The following is a 26889-nucleotide window of genomic DNA, read 5'->3' on the forward strand; positions in this document are numbered from 1 at the left end:
AGCCTCCCACTGAATTTTACGCCACCCCCATGCCACAATCTGGCTCGCTGGGATGCTGTAAAATTCCAGCCACAGGGTGGCCCACAGTTCAGTGTTGCCTCCCTGCTGATTCTCCAGGCTGCAAGAGAAAGATAGGAGGTTCTTCTTCCCCACTGATGGCAAAAACAGGTCCTCCCACCTGACCAAGCAAACCTGGGTGAAGATCGCAGCCATGGGGTCACCCAGTGCAACTGGGTCCAGTGCAGGAAGAGGATCAATGACTTCCTGCCTTCTGCCAACATGCGTGCTCCATACCAATCACCTTGCTGAGAATTACATGTGTCTACGTGAGAGGCAGCACAACATGAGGAGGGTAGCATTGGATGAGTGGCTAGGGTTCTGTCTCTTCTGGACAGCTGCATAGCTGTCTCTCAGACTCAGGCCACCTTCCTTCATAGTTCACCAACCTTTAACTCCTCTGACAGCAAGTGTCGGTGTGAGAGACATCAGATTCTCCAATAGGGGATGAGAGGCTGAAATGATCAGAACTGTCATGTTGATCTGTGCCATTCTCTACCATTTCCATCCGTCCTCTAGCAGGACAAAGAAGGCCCAGAAAAGGCGGAGGACTCTCAGATGTATGTCCACTCACCTCCGCCAACGAAGATGCCTTGGAGCTGGCGGGCACCCAGGAGTGGCCACACAATATCAGATGGGGAGATTAGAGTCCCTGCTCAAGAGAGCGAGAATTGTTTTCCATCGGCGTGCGCATTAATGTTGGAGACCCACATTATGCTTGGTTGGCTTTAGGAGATCTGCACAGCCTAACCCACACATGTTTGTGTTCGCTCATGTCGGTAGCCATTCGCAGGGATCTGCAGCTGTGGAAGTGAGCAGAAAGGCATGGCCCTATGCTTAATGGGAAATATAGCCAAGTTAGGAATAGTAGCTTTGCTAAGCTTTGATTTTAAGTGACAGAAACCACAATGAAATAGTTAAAAGTAAAGGCAGAGAGTCTGAGATTGTAAAGACTAGCCGACACTGGTAATTGCAAGGACATCGGTTCTTTTATGGCCTGATTGTGTGACTCCCTGTGGTTTGAAACAAATGGACTCCTGTGAAACATGCTGTCCATCCCTGTGTGAGTGATGATAAGGAATATAGGGCCCCTCGTATATGATACGACTACTGCTTGGTGTTACTGCAGGCTGCAACTTGATAAAGATAACAGGATCACAGGACTCATGACAATTGTGGGAAGCGAAACCAGAATGTTGTTTCTCATACCTCTGCTTTTGCTAATTATCTTGCTTGTCTGTTTTCTTTTATCTTGCTGATGCAAAACAATATTATGTTAGTAACAAGTATGTATTGAGAATAGAGGGTATTGTTAACCTCAGTAACAAATGTACTCCACGTTATCACCTGGTTGAAATTTAAATTGTACTGCACTGATTGGTTAAACAAGGGGGTGTAGCATGAATCTTAATGTATAAACAGTAGTATCTGTATCACGAACAACACTTACTCTGGTGGACCAGACAGACTCTGGGTGGAGTCAGTGTCGTTGTATTGGAGTAAGTCAGCCGGCTAAATGCGCAAATAAAGTAATTGATTTTACCTACACATCTGACTCGATATATTTACTGAAACAGACTGAAGGAAAAAAAGAACTCAGATTTACATTTTGGTGTCAGAAGTGGGATCTCAACAGACGACCGCCGATCATCAGCGAAATCAGAATCAGACTAGTAGAGGACGGAGAGAGAGGAAATGGGCCCCCGACGTGAGTAGTTGAACTGTGACCACGCCGGTTTTCCCCTGTCTCGTAGTCCGATAAAAGTTTGATCACTCGCTGATGGTCAGGTAAGATCGTCTGGACGAGATCAATGATCAGTCTGGCGGATTAGAAAAGATAAGGGTAAGTCGAAATAGGTACAACTGAGGTTAAGGTTAAAGTAGGTCGTATTAAGCTACGGCTGAAGGTTGGAGTCGGTCGTTTTAGAACGGCTGACACTCAGGTTCAGTCTGTTTCTTTAGAGGACGGCTGATGGGGGACTGAGGTAGAATTAAAGTAGGTCGTATTGACTACGACTGAAGGTTAAAGTAGGTCGCGACTGAAGGTTATGTGAGGTTGTTTTAGAATGACTGAGATTAAGGTTTTATTTTTTATTGTGAGTAACTGTTTAGATAATTTGTAAGTAATAATAGTTTGTAATAATAGTTTGTAATTATAGTTTGTGATAATAGTTGTGAATATGGGAAACTGTTTAAATAATACAAGTGATCCATCCTATCCATTACAAGTACTGTGTGATAAATATCCGGATACTTCAGACAATTATCAGCAGCCTTAAATAAGAAATTAGGAGACCAATGGCCCTGAGGGGGGACAAAAGATTTGGAAGTGACTAAAAAAAAAACCCAAGAAAAAAAAAATCTGGAAACAAAATAAAGGCAATAGGGCCAAAGAATTAATTGGATTATGGATACAATATTGTCAGGGGAAAAAAAATAGGATCCTCCTATCAAGTTGGCAAGAAAACGCCGTCAAATTAAGAATACCGATTAGTGAAGGGGGAAACCAAAAGACTCTAAAAATTCTGTTGATCCCAACATTGACTGCGCCTGTTCGTCTCCTTGTGTGTGGTTCGTCCTTTGTTTGTGTTACTGTGTCTATTCGTTTTCTTGTGTCTTGTTTGTTTTCTTTCGTTTTAATGCTGCTTGATTCATAGAAAAGAACTAGGGTTTGACAAAGTAGAAGGAAGAATGGACTTGACGGCTTGTAGAGGAAGGGTCGCCCCCGGGGACAAGTAAATCATGTCCTCTGGAGAAAGGCGACCCACGTCCATTTGCCCACTCGAGGAAGACGCAGAAGCGCCACGGTAAAAATGTGTTTTAAAGATAGGTATGTTTTCGAGTAAAAACAAGTTACTGTGTCTTTGATTTGAATGTGAGAATGTTGGAAGCTTCCGCGAATGAATTGAATGTCTGGGATGTACAACTTGTGTTCTGTAAAACTGACTGTCGTTAACTCTTTGTTGTCTGGCCTTAATTTTGAAAGAATGAGTCTGTTACTTTTTCTATTTTTACAAGTGTATATTTTGTGGAAACCTTGAGTCATGTTTTGGTTGTGAATTAGTTGAACCTGTGTGTGTTCCTTGACATTGGGACAGGGAATTTTGAAAGAGATTTGGTATTTTGAAATCGTAACCCATTACAGAAATCAATTTTCGAAGTTGTTTGGAATTGAATGAGTGTGAAAAGTGATTGTTGAGTGTGTTCATTTCGATTTAGTGTTGTGCACCCAGGAATGGGATATAAAATTGAATTATATTTTAAGTTAAAATTTTATTTTGATTTTAAAAGCTGGTTTTGCAACTGTGAAAAGGCAAGGAACAATTTTGTAAGAGATAAGCTTCAGCCTTGAAGGTCTGAAGATGTTTGGCAGAAATCCAATTTGAAGTTTACAACTCCTGCTTTAGTTGGAGTTCCAGTTTAAAATCTGTTCTAATTTTTTTTGGAGTTTAAATTAAAGACATGTTTTACTGACTGTTTTAAGTAGCAAATGTCAGGAATTGGATATTGGTTTAAGGGAGAGAAGGATAAACAAAGGAGATATAGGAAAGATTCTGTCTGTTTAAAGTTTGTTTAAGAAGCTGGTGTTAAATCTTTTGTTTTAAGAATGTTAAATAACTTTTTCTTTAGTCTTTGGTTTTATTACAGTCATTTGAAAAGGCGCCTGAAGAAAGAACAAGAAAAATGACGTAATTTACCTATCTTTAAAAATAAGCACGTGCTATTCTGTTCTGTGTGTAGTTAATAAGTATTATAAATTAATAAGTCTGAATTAAATTAATACTGTTAAGGTTAATTGACATGTTGAATTATAAAAAAAACTGGAAATGTCATTTGCAACCACAATGAACTTTCAAGTTTAGCATGTCAAGTTTTGGAGGAGTCTTCAGTTCCGGACAGAGGACTCACTCATATAACTTTGGCAGTTTTGATTTTTAAATATTATTGCAGTGAATTGGAATTTGGAGTCATCTTTGTTAAAAAAAAAATTAAGAATCCTTGGATTAGAAACCTCTTATAAAAGATGAAAAAATAAGTTTGGAAACAATTAGAGTTTAATCTAAAATGCTGTCTTTCCTGATGGAGTTGATAATCCTTTCTTGAAGTTGATAATGTTATTAAAGATTTTGTTGTTTGAAAATCCTAAGGATACCAAAAAAAGTTTAAAATGGAGTAGTTCGTTTCGATCAGAAAAAAAGGTTACGTAAAGCGATGCAGCGGAGAATGCTTTGCTCCGCCCCCTTGGAGACAAGCAAGAAATTAACCCTGCTGCAACCATCCTTATCAATGAGACAAAGTGCTTGAGAAGGAGAGATAGTTGCAAGCACTTCTGTTTTTAACGTACAAAAAGTACAACCAAGTCTGGGCATAAGAAATTGGAATCAATAAACAAAATTTAATTGATATGAGTGGTTATTTAAAGCATTCAAAGGGAAATCTACTGTTATTTGAATTTGGAATATGAGATGCCAAAAATCCAGTTTAATTTGGCAAGTTATTTAAGGAATTAAAATGTCACTTAAGGTAAAAAAAAAGCAAACAATATACACTAATGTCTGGAATCAAATGGAAATGTTTGATTTCTGTTTTAAGGAATTATGAATATTAATTGTAAAGGTTCCCCAGGGCTCAAAATGAAATAGAATTATAATTAATGGGAATTGGCAATCAGATCTGGCTGATGCAAGCGCTAATAAAGGAATTCTGGGGATAAACAAATAGTGAAATAAACAGCTAATTTCCAAGAAGCCTCGAATTTTCCAGTGAAAGTCAGGAAAGTGTAGATAAGACTAGCAATTGATAGTTTTCTCTTGGAACCATAACCTGAAACATCAGGACCCTGCAGGGGGAGGTAAGCAAAGATCTCAGATAGACACCACCAGCACCCCCCCTTTTCCTCACCGCTGATATTTGATCTTTTGATAACATCACCTGAGAGTTCAGAATATGTGGCATGACAGTGGGATACCAGTGTAAGTGTGCAGATGGGATTTGTTATTTGGAAAGTAACAGAAGCATTCGTGGCATTTTCAACTTCAAAGGCGAGCAACCCTAAGGATACCAAAAGGATTTTTAAAAAATAGATTAAAATGGAGTGTGGGTTTTTTTTTCCCGATCAGAGAAGAAAAAGGTTTTGTAAAGTGACGCAGCTGAGATGATTTTGCTCCGCCCCTTAAAAAAACCCCCGCTGCAGCTGCTGTTTTTCCATTTAACCCACCACACAATTTTGCATTGCTGAGAGTAAAATTTATATATAATAGACATTATTAAACCTTAAATTTCTAAATTGACAGATAGAAGTGAAAAAATTAACTGCTTAGGGGCAGAGCCACAGTGGATTCTTTGTGGGGTTTTTTTTTAAGCAGGTGACGGCAGGCCATGTGAGAATTAATCCAACAGCGAGAGATCCAGCAGCTTTGAGAATTTAAGACCTTAATTGCAGACATCAAATATCACAGCATCTTTATCAATGAAACAATTTTCAGCATCTGCAGTATTTTGCTTTTATTTTAGTGGACAATTTAATCTACCAGGTGTGTCAGATTTTGACAGCAAAGGCCCTCAAGGGGCCTTTTGTGTCAAAATCATTGGGGGGGTGTACAAGGGAAAGAGCCAACAATCAATCCAGCATTCAAAATTTATCAAACGGACAACAAGCTCCAATCACCACGATTACCCCCACATTTTAATTACTAACAAGTAAGCTTACGACCCAACAGCCACAAGTGACTGGTCTCCCTTGCCCGGCCTTGACTACAGGACCAGAAAATGGACTTGCGATAATAAAAACTAATAAAATTGTATATGATAACATAAAGCTTGAGTTGGTACCGGTAATATTGAATATCTCAGATATCCAGCTACCTGGCTGGTGCCCTAAGACCCGAGAGTTGTACAAGGTATTACTGTAACAATTGCTGAGACAGGAATTTGGTAATGAGGGAATAATAAAGGGAAAAAGACATAAACATAGTTTAGTGAATGACGCAGCCACAGTCCTTAATACGGGAACTTCAATTGTCAATACTATAGATTTGGAAAATGTGGACCAGAATGTGAGAACTCTTAGTCAGCTAGTAAAGGATATTTTGAAAAAGGAACAAAAAGGACAGAGTGGTGCAGCTAAAGTAGGAAAGGACTTGATGAATACGGTGACAGGAAGGGTGATGCGACTGCCAAGGTATGTCGTAGCAGGTAGTGAGGAAATAGGACCCGCAAGAGAAAGGGTTAAAGATTTGTGAAGGAGCTGTGCAGACAACTGCACAAGGTGAGGCAGGAGGTTCTATAGAAACATGACAGAGGAACAGACAAAGGTGCCTGTTGTGGGAGACAAAGTAATGGTAAAGGGAAGGGCCGATAGAAATACATGGTCCCAACTGAAAAAATATAATCAAGGGAATAATGGTAGTATTGATAGGCATTTGGATTATTATTAGATGGGTTACTAACTGGGCAAGGATTGTGGGGAACGAAACCCGAGCACAACGGGACCATATAGATAATTTCAAAAGAGTAGAGATGATAAGAATATAAATTAACTCCTGGATTCCCCAGGACATGTTCGGTCCCCACAGGTAGACATGTATCCCTCATCAGGGGATACTCACAACATGGACAAGTACTAACACCTGGTGACCACCAGGGCAGTGTGTTTAAATTACAGATATAACCACTAGTGGCGAATGGGAAAGAACCGGACTGCAGTGGCTGTGGGGCCTGATGCTAATATCCGGAGAGGAAGAACAAAGACCTGGTAATGGATGCACAACGGATTAATGAAAGGAGTATTAATATGGACTATATGAACTATGGGGCATTGTACAACATGTTGGATGGGAAGTGTGTACGGTGTTCCACAGATGACCGTGCTAACTGCGTGACCAGACAGAAAGGGGAAGGGGTAACTGAGAGCTGTGTCTTTGGAATTATTTGTGCCCCTCCCATTGGGCAACAGATGATAAGGAAAGTTGAAAGGAACATGGATGTGTGTGGGTACATCGAGCCCAAGGGAAGCGTTGTATGATAATGTTAAACATGAAATTGTGACTGTCCTGGTCAATATCTCAGGGGTGCAAATGCCGGGATATTGTACGGAACAGGCAAGAAATATGTATAGTGTATTAAGTAAGATTGTAATGCAGCAGGCTGCCGATGCCATGGGTGCCGTCAGATTTCGAGGTCAGAATCAACTTTATAGGACAAGGAGGGGGATAGTTAATGATGTTGCTACCGGATTCAATACCGGTGCCTCCATAGTAAAATACAGTTAATACTGGCCATAATATGGGGCATACTAGCTTGCCGTTCATACAGGCGCTATGTGCAGCGAAGGAGGATGAAAACCAGAGCAAAGGCAAGGGAGACAATTTGTCTATCTAGAAATATTCTTTTAATAACCAGTAACATATAATATTAGTGAACAGTAACATCTGGTGGAGATGCCAGAGGCCATGCGCAGACATGAGTGGATGATGGAGGAGTCCAACCATGTCATGAGTGCTGCCGTGTCTCAGGCCTAATTTTAAGCCACGTTTACGCTATTGCCACTACGTCATATTTCCACACGGTTATATGTGCTTGTAGCTCACCGACCTTATTCACCACATTGTGTGTTTACACATATGCACTGTAATCCTGTCTTTGCATTCCTCGTGGTCCTTCTCAGTCCACTCCTATATAATATAGAATTAGTCCCTTCTCTAGTACTGTCTAATATTCTCACATTGTTCACCTTATTCCTCTTTTCTACTTGTATATGCTGGTGCCCATCCCCCTGCCAATTTAGTTTAAACCGTCCGCAACCACACTAGTGAACCTCCCCGCGAGGACATTGGTCCCAGTCCTGTTGAGGTGCAACCTTCCCATTTGAATCAGTGCTTTCAGCCCCAGAACTGGTCCCAAAGCCCCAAGTATCAGAAACCCTCCCTCCTGCACCATGCTTCAAGCCACACATTGATCCTTCCTATATTCCTATTTCTGCTCTTCCTAGCGCGTGGCACTGAGAATAATCCAGAGATTACTACCTTCGAAGTCCTTCTCTTTAACTTCCTCCCGAGCTCCTCAATATCTGAATGTCGGACCTCAATACCTGCCCTTGCTATGTCGTTGGTACCATCGTGTACCCACCTTCTGGCTCACTCCCTTCCCCCTGCAGAATATCCTGCACCCTCTCCGTAATCAAGTTTGTCAAACATGTTTTGCCTTTAATGAATCCATGCGAACTTTCATTTGATGAGCCTTCACTTTTCCAGATGTCAATTAATTTTGTCCCTATTTACTGTCTCTAAAATTTTCCACAACACTGACGGTAGGTTGAATGGCCTGCAGTTGCCAGGATTATCTCTTTCCCCATTTTTAAAAAGGGTATAACATTTGAAATCCTCCAATCTTTTGGTACAATCCCCACATAAAAGGAGGATTAAAAAAAGTTTTTGCACAGAGCCTCCACAATTTCCAAAACTCAATAACATAGGAAGCATCCCATCTGGACTGGGTGCCTTTTCTACTTTGAGGACTACATGTATGTTTTGAATGTGCTTCTTGCATGTGTTTATTAAACAAATTTATTTGTAGAAGTCATCTCTTCATGCTTTTTTGAAAAAAGAAACCCTGTTTCGTTCCTTTATCGATAACCTGATTGTGCAATTTTTATTTCAACTTCCGGATACTACTGGACGATTTAAATTCTACTGGGGAATCTCCTGATTTCTTGATGTAACTCCAGCAGAAACAGCCTAAAACCAGTCCTGGTCCAATCTAGACCTCCTTTGTTATCACTTGCCCCACCCCCACCTCACTTGCTTATAACCTGTGACTTTTCTAATATTTGTCAGTTCCGATGAAGGGTCACTGACCCGAAACGTTAACTCTGCTTCTCTTTCCACAGATGCTGCCAGACCTGCTGAGTGGTTCCAGCATTTCTTGTTTTTATCCCTTTGTTGTGGAGTTGTGTTCCCTTTGTCAGTAACCCCAGTCGTGTTCTTTTTTATGAAGTCCCACTTCTACTTTTTCTGCCTCAGTTGTTTTTTTTTCACTAACCTCAGTTTTCTGCTCGAGGGAGAGTTTTCTTCTTTAACTCTGACAAACAACATTGCAACTCAGGATGGACCAATCGGCAGCAACATGTAACTTGTTAAATTTTGCTGCTCCTTTCGTGTCTCCCTTTCACTGAAATTCTATTGGATCTACTTCGATTTGGTTAATGAGAGATATTAAGAAATGATGACGACTGCCAAAGATATTGATAAAGGCTATTTTATTTGTTATTTCCGCAAAGTTCAAGACCAATTGAAGTAAATTGTCAACTTTTGGCTTTAATGGAGTGGAAAATCAGACAGGGTGTATACTGGGTGGTTAATCCGCTATAAGAGCGAAGTCCAAAGTACGGAAAGTCCTCATCAGGGAACTCCTCTTTGCTGACGATGCTGCTTTAACATCTCACACTGAAGAGTGCCTGCAGAGTCTCATCGACAGGTTTGCGGCTGCCTGCAATGAATTTGGCCTAACCATCAGCCTCAAGAAAACGAACATCATGGGACAGGATGTCAGAAATGCTCCACCCATCAATATTGGCGACCACGCTCTGGAAGTGCTTCAAGAGTTCACCTACCTAGGCTCAACTATCACCAGTAACCTGTCTCTAGATGCAGAAATCAACAAGCGCATGGGAAAGGCTTCCACTGCTATGTCCAGACTGGCCAAGAGAATGTGGGAAAATGACGCACTGACACGGAACACAAAAGTCCGAGTGTATCAAGCCTGTGTCCTCAGTACCTTGCTCTACGGCAGCGAGGCCTGGACAACGTATGTCAGCCAAGAGCGACGTCTCAATTCATTCCATCTTCGCTGCCTCCGGAGAATACTTGGCATCAGGTGGCAGGACCGTATCTCCAACACAGAAGTCCTCGAGGCGGCCAACATCCCCAGCTTATACACACTACTGAGTCAGCGGCGCTTGAGATGGCTTGGCCATGTGAGCCGCATGGAAGATGGCAGGATCCCCAAGGACACATTGTCCAGTGAGCCCGTCACTGGTATCAGACCCACCGGCCGTCCATGTCTCCGCTTTAAAGACGTCTGCAAATGCGACATGAAGTCCTGTGACATTGGTCACAAGTCGTGGGAGTCAGTTGCCCATGATCGCCAGAGCTGGCGGACAGCCATAAAGGCGGGGCTAAAGTGTGGCGAGTCGAAGAGACTGAGCAGTATCAGGAAAAAAGACAGAGGCGCAAGGGGAGAGCCAACTATGTAAAAGCCCAGACACATAAATTTTTCTGCAGCTCCTGTGGAAGAGCCTGTCACTCTAGAATTGGCCTTTATAACCACTCCAGGCGCTGCTCCACATACCACTGACCACCTCCAGATGCTTACCCATTGTCTCTAGAGATAAGTAGGCCAAAGAAGAAGAATCCGCTATAAGCATCTTACTGTCTGACGATTAAGGTTAAAATCTACCCCAATGGTTTTTAAAGTAATCATCATACACTTCTTGTTCCTTCTAAATTCTGAAAATGCTGCTAATCAATGGCTGAGACCATGACAAAATTCCTTGAAAATTATAAAGTAGCACTGATTTTCCAGTGTCCAATACCATCATTGATATCATTCACTTCAGGCTTCACATTTTGTTGAGTCTCTCCCTGCACTGATGAAATCTCTATAGTTTCTTCTACCAGTAGTACTCTCCAGGGATTCTAATTTATCCAGAATGAATCAAAGTGTTTTAGTCACATCCTTTCAACATTTGCATTAATGCTTTATTCTAGTTTCACAACTCTAGTTTATTCTTTCACGGGTTGTGGGAGTTGCTGGCTAGGCCAGCATTTATTGCCTATCTCTAATTGCCGGTGGTGAGCTGTCTTCTTGAACCGCTGCAGTCCATCTGATGTATGTACACCCACATTGCTGTTAGGAAGGGAGTTCCAGGATTTTGACCCAATGACAGTAGAGGAATGGCGATATAGTTCAAAGTCAAGGTGTGTGGCTTGGAGGGGAACCTACAGGTAATGGTGTTCCTATGCATCTGCTGCCTGTTCAAGGGTTTGGAAGGTGCTGTCGTAGGAGCCTTGGTGAGTTGCTGCATTCCAATTTATAGATGGTACACACTGCTGCCACTGTGTGTCGGTGGTGGAGGGAGTGAATGTTGAAGGTGGTAGATGGGGTGCCAATCAAGCAGGCTGCTTTGTCTTGGATGGTGTGGAGCTTCCTGAGTGTTGTTGGAGCTGCACTCATCCAGGCAAGTACAGAGTATTCCATCACACTCTTAACTTGTGCCTTGTGGTTGGTGGACTGCCTTTGGGGAGTCAGGAGGTGAGTAACTCGCTGCAGAATTCCCAGCCTTTGGCCTACTCTTGTAGCCACAGTATTTATATAGAATCATAGAAAATTTATGACACAGAAAGAGGCCGCTTGGCCCATCATGTCTGTGCCAGCCAAAGGTCAGATTAGAATGAGTGGATTATTTTTCGGCTGGCACAGACATGATGGGCCAGAGGGTGGTGGGGGTCTGGAACTCAGTGCCTGAAAGAGTAGTTGAAGCAGAAACCCTCCACTCATTCAAAAGGAGTCTGGATATGCACCTCTCTGCTAAGGTGAATAGGCCCTTCACATCCACTCTATCCAGCTCCCTCAAAATTTTGTACATTTCAATCAGATCTCTCCTCAGCCTTCTCTGTTTCAAGCCCAGCCTATCCAATCGTTCATCATAGCTGCATTTTCCAATCCTGGCAACATCCTCGTAAATCTCCTCTGTACTCTCTCTCGTGAAATTACATCCTTTCTGTAATGAGGTGATCAGAACTGCATACAGCACTTAAGTTGTGGCCTAACCAATGAGTTATACAGTTCCAGCATAACCTCCCTGCTCTTATATTCTATAACAAAAACAAGAAATGCTGGAATCACTCGGCAGGTCTGGCAGCATCTGTGGAAAGAGAAGCAGAGTTAACATTTCGGGTCAGTGACCCTTCTTCGGAACTGACAAATATTAGAAAAGTCACAGATTACAAGCAAGTGAGGTGGGGGAGGGGCAAGAGATAACAAAGGAGAAGGTGCAGATTGGACCAGGCCACATAGCTGACCAAAAGGTCACGGAGCAAAGGCAAACAATATGTTAATGGTGTGTTGAAAGACAAAGCATTAGTACAGATTAGGTGTAAATACACTGAATATTGAACAGCAGCAAGTGCAAATCTGAAAAAAACCCTGAAAAAAACAGTGGGTAAGCAAACTGAACAAACTAAGATGAAATGAAATAAATGCAAAAAAAGATTGTAAAAAATGTAAAAAAGAATGTAAAAAAAAGGAAGAAAAAATAACTAAAAATGAAAGTAAAATGGGGGGCTGTCATGTTCTGAAATTATTGAACGCAATGTTCAGTCCGGCAGGCTGTAGTGTGCCTAATCAGTAGATGAGATGCTGTTCCTCGAGCTTGCGTTGATGTTCACTGGAACACTGCAGCAATCCCAGGACAGAGATGTGAGCATGAGAGCAAGGGGGAGTGTTGAAAGGGCAAGCAACCGGAAGCTCAGGGTCCTGCTTGCGGACTGAGCGGAGATGTTCCGCAAAGCGGTCACCCAGTCTACGCTTGGTCTCCCCAATGTAGAGGAGACCACACTGTGAGCAGCCAATACAGTATACTACATTGAAAGAAGTACAAGTAAATCGCTGCTTCACCTGAAAGGGGTGTTTGGGGCCTGGGATAGTGAGGAGAGAGGAGGTAAATGGGCAGGTATTACACCTCCTGCGATTGCAGGGGAAGGTGCCCTGGGACGGGGACGAGGTGGTGGGGGTAATGGAGGAGTGGACCAGGGTGTCGCGGAGGGAACGATCCCTTCGGAATGCTGACAGGGGAGGGGATGGGAAGATGCGACTGGTAGTGGCATCACGCTGGAGGTGGCGAAAATGGTGGAGGATGATCCTTTGGATGTGGAGGCTGGTGGGATGAAAAGTGAGGACAAGGGGAACCCTGTCACGGTTCTGGGAGGGAGGGGAAGGGGTGAGGGTAGAGGTGCGGGGAATGGGTCGGACACGGTTGAGGGCCCTGTCAACCACAGTGGGGGGAAATCTATTCTCTACCTTATATTCTATACCTTGGCTAATAAAGGTTCGGATTCCATATGCATTCTTAACCACCTTATCAACCTGTCCTGCTACCTTCAGGGATATGTGGACTTTCACTCCAAAGTCCCTCACTTCCTCTACATCTCTAAGCACTTTGCTATTAATCATGTAAACATTTGCCTTGTTTGACTTCCCCAAACACATCACCTGACACTTCTCTGTGTTGAATTCCGTTTGCCATTTTTCTGCCCATCCGACCAGACCATCAATATCTTCCTGCAGCCTACAGAAATCCTCCTCACTATCTACCACTTGGCCAATCTTTGTGTTGTCGGCAAACTTCTTGATCATGGCCCCTACCTTTACGTCCAAATCATGAATATATATCACAAAAAGCAGGAACCCAGTACTGAGCCATGTGGAATGCCACTTAAACAGCCCTCCAGTCACAAAAGTAATTGTCAACAATTACACTTTGTTTCCTGCCACTGAGCCAATTTTGCATCCACCTTGCTGGCTGGTCCAGTTCAGTGTCTGATCAATGGTAACCCCCAGGATGTTGATAGTGGGGGATTCAATGATGGTAATGCCATTGACGAGCAAGGGGAGATGGTTAGATTCTCTCATGTTTGAGATGCTCATTGCCTGGCACTTGTGTGGCGCGGATGTAGCTTTCCATTTATCATCCCAAACCAGACTGTTGTCCTGATCTTGCTGCATATGGACACGGACTGCCTCAGTATCTGAAGAGTCGTAAATGGTGCTGAACATTGTGCAATCATCAGAAAACATCCTTATGATGGCGGGAAGGTCATTGATGAAGCAGCGGAAATGGTTGGGCCTAGGATACTACCCTAAGGAACTTCTGCACTGATGTCCTGGGACTGAGATGATTGACCTCCAACAATCAAACCCATCTGCCTTTGTGCTCGGTATGACGTCAACCAGTGGAAAGTTTTCCCCGATTCCCATTGAATCCAGTTTTGCTAGGGCTCCTTGATGCCATACTTGGACAAATGCTGCCTTGATGTCAAGGGCACTCACTCTCACCTCACCTCTGGAGTTCAGCTCTTTTGTCTATGTTTAGACCAAGGCTGTAATGAGGTCAGGAGCTGAGTGACCCTGGCAGAACCCAAACTGAGCGTCACTGAGCAAGTTCTTGCTGAGCAAGTGCCACTTGATAGCACTGTCCATGACACCTTCCATCACTTAGCTGATGATTGAGAGTAGACTGATGGAGCGGTAATTGGCTGGGTTGGATTTGTCCTGCTTTTTGTGTACAGGATGTACCTGGGCAATTTTTCACATTGTTAAGTAGATGCCAATGTTGTAGCTGTACTGGAACAGCTTGGCTAAGGGAGCAGCAAGTTCTGGAGTACAGGTTTTCAGTACTATTGCCAGAATGTTGTCAGGGCCCATAGACTTTGCAGTATCTAGTGCCTTCAGCCATTTCTTGATATCATTTGGAGCAAACTGAACTGGCTGAAGACTGGCATCTACGATGCTGGGGACTTCAGGAGGAGGAGGAGGCCGAGATGGATCATCCACTCGGCACTTCTGGCTGAATATGATCGCAAATGCTTCAGCCTTTTCTTTTGCGCTGATGTTCTGGGCTGCCCCAACATTGAGGAAGGGGATATTTGTGGAGCGTTTTCCTCCTGTTAGTTGTTTATTTGTCCACCACCATTCACAAGTGGATGTGGCTTGACTGCAGAGCTTTGATCTGTATGCTATCAACTTCAATAAAAGCAACTTGTGTCTCCATTGGAACCATTTGCCAGATCAAGGCTTTAACCCGCACACATAGGAAGCTACAACATTGCAACATTTTGACGTGACTGGCAGGTCAAAGAATTCTCTGGGTTACGATGGAACTGAGAACACAGCAATGCAAGAACGGTAAGGGGGTGACTGCAGAACTACAAACGTAAGGCGTGTTGGTGGTGAAAAAACTGAAAAATTTGCAACTGACAAATAGCCATCATTGAGGACTGAAGGCTAAAATCAATATGAAAAATGGACACTGGACACTTCATGAAATGCATTGCAGTGCGTATCAATGCGTTCGTGCCATACCCCTCCAATAAAGATTTTCCTTTTCAAATGAAACAAAATAAATGATTTACAAGTGTGCATAAAATATTAAACTAAATAAAAATGTCTTTGGCAGTAGAGAACTTGAGTATTGCTAAAAATAGAGACATTTTGTCGACCTTTTCATCTTGCACTGATCAGGACAATTCGCAAGAATACCAATATAAGGGAAACAACAAATATATACTGTATGAGAAGAGAGTGCTGATTGATTGGCAAGAGGACTCTGATTGGTAGATGCGTTGCCATGGAGAATGCACCAGTTTATGGTGACTGGCAATTAACTGCCAAGCTTTGTTTGAAATTTAAAGCAGGCTGCTTGACTCTGGTCAAGACATTGATCTGAGGAATGAACAAGTGATTGGCTGTCACTTATTTTGTTTAGCTGAAACAGACTCAATGTGTGTGTACGTGTTCATCTGTCGACAAAGAACAGGACCCTGTGTACTGTTATGACCAGGTGAGAAAGAGGTCTAGGGTTCTCTTCCAGCCTTCACCATTCTTACTGTAACAGGGTTTTATTTTTAAACACACAGTGTTTTTAGTTCCACCTTGGTAAATCCTTGTCCATCGCTTTCCAATTATAAGGCAAAGAAACCAGAACAAATAGGCTTTCTTGGGTTTAAAGCCTGCCAAAATCTCCAATACCTTGTCACACCCTGTGACAATTTGCTCAAGAACTTCACAGTCTCTCTCTGAGTTTCATATCTACATCCTCAATCTCTTGGGTGAAGACAGATGTGAAGTATTCATTCAACACCCTACCAATGTCCTCTGGCTCCACCCACAGATTTCCCCCTTGGTCCCTAATGGGTCCTACTCTTCCCCTGGTTATCCTCTTCCCATTGATATACTTATAGAATATCTTGGGATTTTCCCTACATTTAGCAGCCAGAGTTTTCTCATATCCCCTCTTTTCTCTCCTAATTGCTTTCTTAAGCTCCATCCTACACTTTCTGTACTCCACTTATGCTTCCATTGATTTGCTCTCCTCGTATTTGCTAAAAGACTCTCTTTTCCTTTTCATCGTACCCTGAATGTTTCTGGTCATCCAAGGTTCTCTGGGCTTGTTGCTCCTACCTATTACCCTGGAGGGAACATGTTGGGCCTGAACCCTCCCCATTTCCTTTATGAATGCCCCCCATAGCTCTTCTGTAGATTTCCCAACAATTAACTCTTTCCAGGCTTCCTTGGCCAGATCCTGCCTTATTTTACTAAAATTCGCTCTCCCCCAATCCAAAACCTTTTTTTGCAACTTGTCTATTTCTTTCTCCATAACAAGCTTAAATTGTACCATGTTGTATCGCTATCACCAAAATGCACCCCCACCAACCCATCAACCACCTGTCCGGCTTCATTCCCCAGAATTAGGTCCAGCACTGCATCCTCCCTTGTTGGATCCTTTACATATTGAGCTAAAAAGTTCTCCTGTATACATTTTAAGAACTCCACTCCATCTGAGCCCTTAACACGATGACTATCCCAATTAATGTTGGGAAAGTTGAAATCACCTGATATAATTACCCTATTATTATTTTTACACACCTCTGCAAATTGTGCACATATTTGCTCCTCAATTTCCCGCTGACTATCTGGGGGTCTATAATAAACACCGAGCAATGTGGCTGTCCCTTTTTTATTCCTAAACTCTACCCAGAAAGCTTCATTTGATGCCCCCTCCAAGATATCATCTCTCCTTACTGCAGTAACTGACTCCTTAACAAATATTGCTATGCCCCCTCCTCTTTTACTCCCTCCTCTGTCTCGCCTGAAGATTCTGTATCCCGGGATATTGAGCTGCCAATCCTGCCCCTCCCTCAACCATGTCTCCGCGATGGCTACTATATCACAATTCCATGTGTCAATCCTTGCCTTTAACTCGTCTGTTTTACCTGTAGTACTCCTGGCATTAAAGTAGAGGCCATCCATTCTGGTCTTATTCCCTTGAAACTTACTTCCGCTGTATTCCCTCTGACTTGTTTGATTTCCTGTGTTTGGTTTTGTCGCTATTCTGCTAGGAGTCTGCGTCCCCTCCCCCTGCCAAATTAGTTTAAACTCCTCCCAACAGCACTAGCAAACCTGCCAGCAGGGATGTTAGTCCCCCTCTGGTTCAGATGTAGACTGTTCCACTTGTAAAGGTCCCACCTTCCCCAGAAACGGTCCCAGTGGTCCAGGAATCTAAAACCCTCCCTCCTGCACCAACTCTTAAGCCACGCATTCATCTGTGCTCTTCTCTTATTACTATACTCGCTAGCACATGGCACTGGGAGTAATCCAGAGATTACAACCCGAGAGGTCCTGCTTTTTAGTCTACTGCCTCACTCCCTGAATTCTTGATGCAAGACCTCATCCCTCTTTCTACCTATGTCATTGGTACCAACATGTACCATGACCTCTGCCTTATCACCCTGCCCCTTCAGGATGCCCTGCAGCCGTTCAGTGACATCCTGGACCCTGGCACCAGGGAGGCAACACACCATCCTGGAGTCACGTTGATGGCCACAGTAGCGCCTATCTGTTCCCCTGACTATAGAATCCCCTATTACTATTGCTCTTCCTCTTTTTCCCCCTCCCTGTGCAGACAGGCTGCTTGTGGTGCCAGAAGTTTGGCTCTGTCCGCACTCCCTGGAGGAACCAGCCTCGTCAGCCTCCAAAATGGAATACCAATTTGCAAGCGGGACCCCAGGGGACTCCTGAATTACCTGCCTGTTCCTCTTGGACTGCCTGGTGGTCACCCATTCCCTTCCTTCCTCAAGTCCCTGCAGCTGCGGTGTGACCACCTCTCTAAATGTGCTCTCCACGATGCACTCAGACTCGCGGATGCTCCACAGTGTTTCCAGCTGCTTTTCCAGCTCTGAAAACCGAGCTTGCAGGAGCTGCAGCTGGACACACTTCCTGCACACATGCTGGTCCCAGGGACAGGAAATGATCCCGGATTCCCACATGCAGCAAGAGGAGCGAGCAAACCACGGCTTTAAGCTCTCCTGCCTAGACTAAACCCTTTAAATTTAAAACTTTAGAAGGCTATTATAATAAAGAAATAAATCAACTCAGTATTGCTAAAACAATGACTTACAATTCAATCCAGTTTGAAAAATACCCATCAGGACTTACTCACCAGTCAGTTGTGCTATTTGGAAACTCTTGTCTCCCCTCATGCTCTTTGAGGACAGGTAGGAAATGAAAGGAGCTCCTCGCTCCCTCCTCACCGAACTCCCTCAGTCACAAAACTCCCACTTTAGCACTCTAATGCAGCCCCAAGTCAGCACTCCAGGGCAAATGAAGTCAGCACTGTTAGATGGCCCACTTTTATACTGACTGACTCTAGCCCCTGAAAACTGGTTTAAGCCAGTTATCTAATTAACAAGGTGCAGCTGCAAGCAGAGCCTGAGTGAACTCTGTTTAAAGCTGGTTTAAAACTCACCTTCTCCAACCAAACATCAACTGTTAAGTTAATTTGCTAAATAAAAGAAAGACTAGACTTTAGATAAAACTAACCCTTAATTACCCTCAGTCAGAAAACTCCCACTTTAGCACTCTAATGCAGCTGTACGTCAGCACTCCAGTGCATTCTTTTGGTCTGGGGTCTGTTAGAGATACCTCGCAGTACTATCTATGCGATTAAAGGCCATGCCTTCCTCGCAACGTCACCCAGATGCCTGGCACTCTGCTCTTCCTGCTACTTGAGCAGCGTAGTTCCTGATCTTTATTGTTGCACACATGGCTGCCTACCCCTTGAGCTGGAAATTACTTGCAACAAAACATCTTGTTGCCTCTCCTAGTGTCACCAACCATACCTGCCCTTTCATAGTCCAGCGGTCTCCATATCGCTGACTCTATTACTCGCAGCTTTGGGAACATTTTCCCTCTTTTTGTTTTCCGTTTCTGTAATTTGCATTACTTAGATTGATATTCCTTTCAGTTCGACAGTGGCTCCTCTACCTGCTCATCACTTAACATTAAGATCAATTTATTTCATTCTTTTCAAATAAAACTTTAAAATTTTTATTTATCCATAAAACCACTAAAATTATGTATGTCCTTTTGTTGTTTCCTTTAAGTGTTTAAAATACCAACACATATGATGATAATTTTCTTGTTCCCAGACTCCCAATTGCCACAATGCTGTGACACATGTCCTTAAATTCTTGAAGCTTTGGAAACCCTGTTGCACTTTCAACTGCCTGTACCCTGAAAATAAACCCCAAAGGATCCATTCTTCTCAAGGCCGAATGGGTTAATATCTGACAAACTCAAAGACTTAAAAGATTTATAATGCCCAATATCTATAAAGGTGTGTCGTTAGCTGAAGCTAGCTCTCTGCCGCTTTGAAATAGGCAGAAGTCCAAAGGCAGAACAAAATGCCGAAGATTGACTAATTAACAGAACAATGCATCATTATAATATTTAAATTCAAGTCCAAAGACACGTTTACCCCAATGCAATTTTGGTCTTGCACTGAGTATCGAGTGGCTACATCAGTGGTACCTCCCTTCCTATTCACCTGTCTATCCGTCCCTGCATTCAATTAGTGCAATAAAAGGACTGAAGGGTAGACAGGTGCATCTTCTTATCCTGTGAATATCTGTGAGTCTCATTGCTATATTTCCCAAAAAGGCTTTGAAAGAAATTAAAGATCAAATTGTCAAAGCTTAGATTTTGAATAAGATTGGAATATGTTTACTTTTATTTATAATCAACAATGTTTGCAAAGAGGAGCACATGAATTGAAGCATGTGTGATTGGGTTTCTTATTTGACTATTTGAAAATCAAGCAGAAGTTTTTTTTTTAGGTACAGCATGTGTTGAAATTCAGTTAAAAATTTCACTTCTGAGCGATCTGAGACAAAGAATCAAACTCTAGTGGTATTGTTCATGAATTTTTTTTAAGAACAGGGAATCAGAACAAAGTCCATTTAAAAAAATAATTAGCAGATCCAAGTCTTGTGGAACAAACAATTGGGAAAATGGTGACATGATAGGTGGAAAAAGTGGACCATATGGGAAAGAAGGGAACACAACTGGAGATATTTACAAAGGGAGAATGGCTGGTAATTTATAAAACCAACACGACAAAATTCTCTGGAGGTTCTCCCCAGTCTCCTACTGGAGACATATGTGCCGGGGTTTTGGTATAATCCGCCTCCGCCATTTTTCCAGTATGCCACACAATGCTGTATGTAAATGAACAGTGCGGGGATGGGCACAGCAGACACAAGCAATCATGCGGTGGGGCGGCCTTTCATTGGTGGAACCGACTGTCACTTGGTCACGCACCATAGCTATAAAACATTGTGTTTCAAGCATCAAGGGGCAGCAGCCTTTGTGTTATCTGTGTTCAGAGTTAGAGTCATAGAGTCATACAGCACAGAAACAGGCCCTTCAGCCCATCGTGTCCATGCTGGCCATCAAACAACTAACTATTCTAATCCCATTTTCCAGGACTTGGCCCGTAGTCTTGTATGCTATGGCGCTTCAAGTGCTCACCTAAATACTTATTAAATGTTGTGAGTGTTCCTGCCTCTATCAGCCCTGCAGGGAGTGCGCTCCAGTTTCCAACCACCTTCTGGGTGAAAACATTTTTCTTCAAATCCCCTCTAAATCTCCTGCCCCTTATCTTAAATCTATGCCCCCTGGTTATTGACCCCTCCGCTAAGGGAAAAAGTTTCTTCCTATCTAACCTATCGATGCCCCTCATAATTTTGTATACCTCAGTCATGTCCCCCCTCAGCCTTCTCTGCTCTAAGGAAAACAATCCTAGCCTTTTCAGTCTGTCTTCACAGCTGAAATGCTCCAGCCCAGGCAACATCCTGGTGAATCTCCTCTCCAGTGCAGACACATCCTTCCTATCGTGCGGTGCCCAGAACTGTACACAGTACCCAGCTGTGGCCTAACAGCTCCATCATAACCTCCCTGCTCTTATATTCTATGCCTCGGCTGATAAAGGCAAGTATCCCATATGCCTTCCTCACCACCTTATCTACCTGTGCTGCTGTCTTCAGTGATCTATGGACAAGTATACCAAGGTCCCTCTGACCTTCTATACTTCCTAGGGTCCTACGATCTATTGTATATTCCCTTGCCTTGTTAGTCCTCCCAAAATACATCACCTCACACACCTCAGGATTAAATTCCATTTGCCACTGCTCCGCCCATCTTACCAGCCCATCTATATCATCCTGTAATCTAAGGCTTTCCTCCTCACTATGTACGACACCACCAACTTTCATGTCGTCTGCAAGCTTACTTATCATGCCTCCTATATTCACATCTCAATCATTAATGTACACTACAAACAGCAAGGGTCCCAGCACCGATCCATGCGGTACACCACTGGTCACATGCTTCCACTCGTAAACACAACCCTCGACCATCACCCTCCTGCCACTAAGTCAATTTTGGATCCACTTTGCCAGACTGCCCTGGATCCCACGGGCTGTTATCTTCTTAACCAATCTCTCATGTGGTACCTTATCAAAAGCCTTACTGAAGTCCAAGTAGACAACATTAGAGGCCTGCTACCCGACTCGAACCCGACAGGACCCAACGACATGTGTCAGGTTGGGTCGGGTCGGGCCCATCATCCGGGGCCGGCTTTCGGGTTTGGATCAGGTTGGGCCGAGTCCAGATCGCGTCGGGTCAGGTCGGGCCAGACGCACACGGTAAATGCTCTGCTGGTAAGTAATAAAAATTTTAAAACTTACCTGAGCTGGGAGTCCGGGACGAAACTGAGTCTGCGCAGTGAGCGAGTGATGTCACTATGAGGTCTCACGCATGCTCTGCAGCTTCGTGCAGGTTCGATGTCAGGAAGGTAAGTAAACAGATGGTTGGGTTGGTCTCTGGTCAGGTCGAGTAGTGGTGGGTTCGGGTTGGGTCGGCTTCGGGGCAAAATGGGAGGAACTCGGGCCAGGTCATGCTTGGGCCCGCTGTGGTTCGATTGGGTTTGGGTCGAGTTTTATTACGCGACCTAAAGCAGGCCTCTAGACTACATCAACTGCTTTACCCTCATCCCCACATCTAGCCACCGCCTCGAAAAATTCAATCAAGTTAGTTAGACACTATCTCCCCCTGACAAAGCCATGCTGACTATCCCTGATTAATCCCTGCCTCTCCAAGTGGAGATTAATCCTGTCAGAATTATTTCCAATATTTTCCCAACCACTGATGTTAGACTCACTGGCCGGTAATTACCTGGTTCATCCTTCTTGAATAATGGTATCACATTCGCTGTCCTCCAGTCCTCTGGTACCTCTCCTGTGGCCAGAGAGGATTTGAAAATCTGTGTCAGAGCCCCTGCTATCTCCTCCCTTGCCTCACATAACAGCCTGGGATACATCTCATCTGGGCCTCGGGACTTATCCACTTTTAAGCCCGCTAAAACAGCTAATACTTTCTCCCTTTCAATGCTAATATGTTCAAGTATGTCACAATCCCCCTTCCTGATCTCTACACCTGCATCGTCCTTCTCCATAGTGAACACAGATGCAAAGTAATCATTTAAAACCTCACTTATGTCCTCCGGCTCCACACACAGATTGCAACTTTGGTCCCTAATGGGACCTACTCTTTCCCTGGTTATCCTCTTGCTCTTAATATACTTATAAAATCCCTTAGGATTTTCCTTTATCTTACCCGCCAGTGTTTTTTCAAGTCCCCTCTTCGCACTCCTAATTGCTTTTTTTCGTACCCCAAACACATTCTATACTCCTCTAGTGCCTCTGCTGTTTTCTGCGCTCCGAATCTGCAATTAACCTCCTTGTTTTTCCTGATCCAATCCGCTATATCCCTTGAGATCCATGGTTCCCTGGACTTGTTGGTCCTATCCTTCACCTTAACGGGTACGTGTTGGCTCTGAACCCTCACTATTTCCTCTTTGAATGACTCCCACTGGCCTGATGTAGACTTTCCTACAAGTAGCTGCTCCCGGTCCACTTTGGCCAGATCCTGTTTTATCAGACTGAAATCGGCCTTCCCCCAATTCTGTACCTTTATTTCCGGCCCGTCCTTGTCCATTTCCATAACTACCTTAAATCTTACAGAGTTATGTTCACTGTCCCCGAAATGCTCCCCCACTGACACTTCTACCACTTGTCCAGTTTCATTCTCTAGGATTACGTCCAGTACTGCCCCTTCTCTTGTAGGACTTTCTATGTACTGACTCAAAAAGCTCTCCTGGATGCATTTTAAGAATTCCGCTCCCTTTCAGCCTTTTACACTAAGACTATCCCAGTTGATATTTGGTAAGTTGAAATCCCCTACTATTACTACACTATTATTTTTACACCTCTCTGAGATTTGCCTACATATCTGCTCCTCTATCTCTCACCGACTGTTTGGAGGCCTATAGTACACTCGCAGCCAAGTGATTGCCTCCTTTTTGTTTTTAAGTTCTATCCATATAGCCGAATTCGAATAACCTTCTAAAATATCATCCCTCCTTACTGCAGTAATTGACTCCTTGATCAACAGTGCAATGCCACCTCCTCTTTTATCCCCTCCACTGTCACGCCTGAAGAATCTGTACCCTGGAATATTGAGCTGCCAGTCTTGCCCCTCCCTCAACCATGTCTCTGTGATAATCACAATGTCATAATCCCATGTGCTAATCAATGCCCTCAATTCATCTGTCTTACTAATAAGACTCCTTGCTGAAATTAAGTTACTGAAATTAAATCCTTTACTTATTTGTAACTGCTTTTTCCTTCCTTAATTTGTCATACATAGCACCAACTCCCCATTAATTGTTTTTCCTCTGCAGCATAAGCAAATAAAATGCCAGCCAGCAGGCAGCATCCTGCCCCACGATCCAGTAATGCTTTCCTGCAGATTCTCCTGCAAGCTGTCAGGGAAAGGCAGGAAGTCTTCATCCCTGCAAATGGAGTCAGAAGACCCTCCCACCTGACTAAGGCGACTTAGATGGAGGTAGCAGAAGAGGTTTAGAACTGTAGGGTAATGCGCAGAAACTGGTATCAGTGTCGGAAACGCCTCAATGACTTGCTCAGATTGGCGAGGGTAAGTGGTCTTGGCAAAGCTGTTCCATTGTTTATCGCCCTGGCTTCGTGTCTTTCAGACAGAGGGTAGTCAAGGCACGCAGTGGAATGCGTGAGCCTTGGTGACATACACTAAATGGTTGGCAACAGGCAAGGTACAGGCCATAGCCAACCAGCCCGTGCTTGCAAAACTCAAAACAGTGTCACACATTAGATGTGATTCTGCAACTGAATGACATTTGCTAAATAATCCTCAGTGTGCTAAGAATTACACTGACAACCAATTAATACTGTCATGCAGGCCCCCACCTGCCAAGAATGAGGCATATTAATTTCACCACATGGACATTAAATTTCAAATTGTTGCTGGGAGAAGAGAAGGTCTGTTACAAGGACTGCCAGACCTTGTCTGGAAAAAAGGATGTTTGCATATTACCAGACAGTGATTGAAAGGTCAAAGGGGTTATTTGCTGCTCCAATGTAACCCACAATGGACCTTTGATCATTAGGTATTGTGTGTAGAGGAGATATTCCAGGGTTTGCGAGGACAAGACAATCCACAAAGCCAGAAGTGGTTATGCCAGCTGGTCACATGACTAACTGGCTGTTGCAGGGTTTTTTTTTTTAACTTGTCACAACAGTTTGAACTGAGACACTGCAGAAAGCAGTTTGCTTCTGGACTGAAGACGACCGCCTGCCTGTCTGCCTGCTCCCATCTCTTTCTCACCGAATTCCAAAACCATTGAAGGCACATGAACCCCAAGAGAGAAAAGTCTTCTGCAGCGAACAAGGTTTAAGAAGAATACTGGGCCCCAATGAAAAGCAGGATCTACCTGCAATCAAGGACTTTACAGTGAGCTCGAAGCACAGTAACAAAAACCCTCTTCAGAGATTGCTTCAAACTTTTCCACTTTATTTTATTTCTGCTCTTTTCTGTCCCTATCTGCATGTGTACATCACGTATGCATGCTCGTGTGGGCGCATCATGTGTCCATAGGCATTAACTGAATTAGAGTTTAAGTTGAATAAATTTCAATCTTTCTTCTTTAAACCCAAGAAAGCCTATTTGTTCTGGTTTCTTTGCCTTATAATTGGAAAGCGATGGACAAGGATTTACCAAGGGGGAACTAAAAACACAGTGTGTTTAAAACTAAAACCCTGTTCCAGTAAGACTAGGTGAAGGCTGAAAGAGAACCCGAGACCTCTTTCTCACCTGGTCATAACAGTACACAGGGTCCTGTTCTTTGTAGACAGATGAACACGCACACAGACATTGAGCCTGTTTCAGCTAAACAAAATAAGTGACAGCCAATCGCTTGTTCATTCCTCAGGGTGGTCACGGTCTGGAATGCATTGCCTGGGAGGGTGGTAGAGGTGGGTTGCCTCACATCCTTTAAAAAGTAGCTGGATGAGCACTTGGAACTTCATAATATTCAAGGCTATGGGCCAAGTGCTGGCAAATGGGATTAGGTAGACAGGTCAGGTGTATTTCGTGCATCGGTGCAGATTCGATGGGACGAAGGGTCTCTTCTGCACTGTATTATTCTGTGATTCTGTGAATGGTTTAGTTTTGATACCTATTGGGAAAATGTTATATCACAATTTATATAAATGACTTGGATGACGGACCCGAAGGTATGGTTGCTAAAATATGCTGATGATACAAAGATAGGTAGGAAGGTAAGTTGTGATATGGACATACGGGGGCTGCAAAGGAATTATCGATAGGTTAGATGAGATATGGCGTCACAGTGGTGCAGTGGTTAACACCGCAGCCTCACCGACCCGGGTTCAATTCTGGGTACTGCCTGTGCGGAGTTTTCAAGTTCTCCCTGTGACCGTGTGGGTTTTCGCCAGCTGCTCTGGTTTCCTCCCACAGCCAAAGACTTGCAGGTTGATAGGTAAATTGGCCATTATAAAAATTGCCCCTAGTATAGGTTAGTATTGAGGGAATTGAGGGAATGTGGGGATGGGGTAGGAATATGGGATTAATGTACGATTAGTATAATGGGTGGTTGTTGGTCGGCACAGACTCGATGGGCCGAAGGGCCTGTTTCAGTGCTGTATCTCTAAATGAAATTAAATGAAAAATGAGTGGGCAAAGATCAGGCAAATGGAGCATAATGTGGGAAAATGTGAAATTGTCCATTTTGGCAGGAAGAATAAAAAAGAAGCATATTATCCAAATGGTGATAGAATGCAGAGCTCTGAGATGCAGCGGGATCTGAGTAGTCTTGTGTATGAATCGCAAAAGGTTAGCATTTTTATGAAAAAATGAGAAAAAAGTCGAGGGTTCCCTTTCAGCCTTCACCTAGTCTTGCTGTAACGGGGTTTAATTTTAAACACACCATGTTTTAGCTCCCCCTTGGTGAATCCTTGTTCACCGCTTTCCAATTATAAGGCAAAGAGTTCAGCACAAACAGGATTTCTTATGTTTAAAGAAGGTTGAAATTTATTCAACTTAAACTGTAATTTGGCGAGCACCTATGGATACATGACACACTCACAGTAGCATGCATATGCGATACACACTTGCAAATAGAGACAGAGATTAAGATGAAGCAGCAAAAGGGTGCAGATGACAGATGTCAGGTGGATAATACAATTGGGAACCAGCCTAAATATAGAAGGTTCAGTGAGAAAGCGAAAAACAAACAACAGACGCATAGAGAGAGTATGAGAAGAG

Source organism: Heterodontus francisci, chromosome 11, assembly GCF_036365525.1.
Source record: "Heterodontus francisci isolate sHetFra1 chromosome 11, sHetFra1.hap1, whole genome shotgun sequence".
Taxonomy (NCBI): domain Eukaryota; kingdom Metazoa; phylum Chordata; class Chondrichthyes; order Heterodontiformes; family Heterodontidae; genus Heterodontus; species Heterodontus francisci.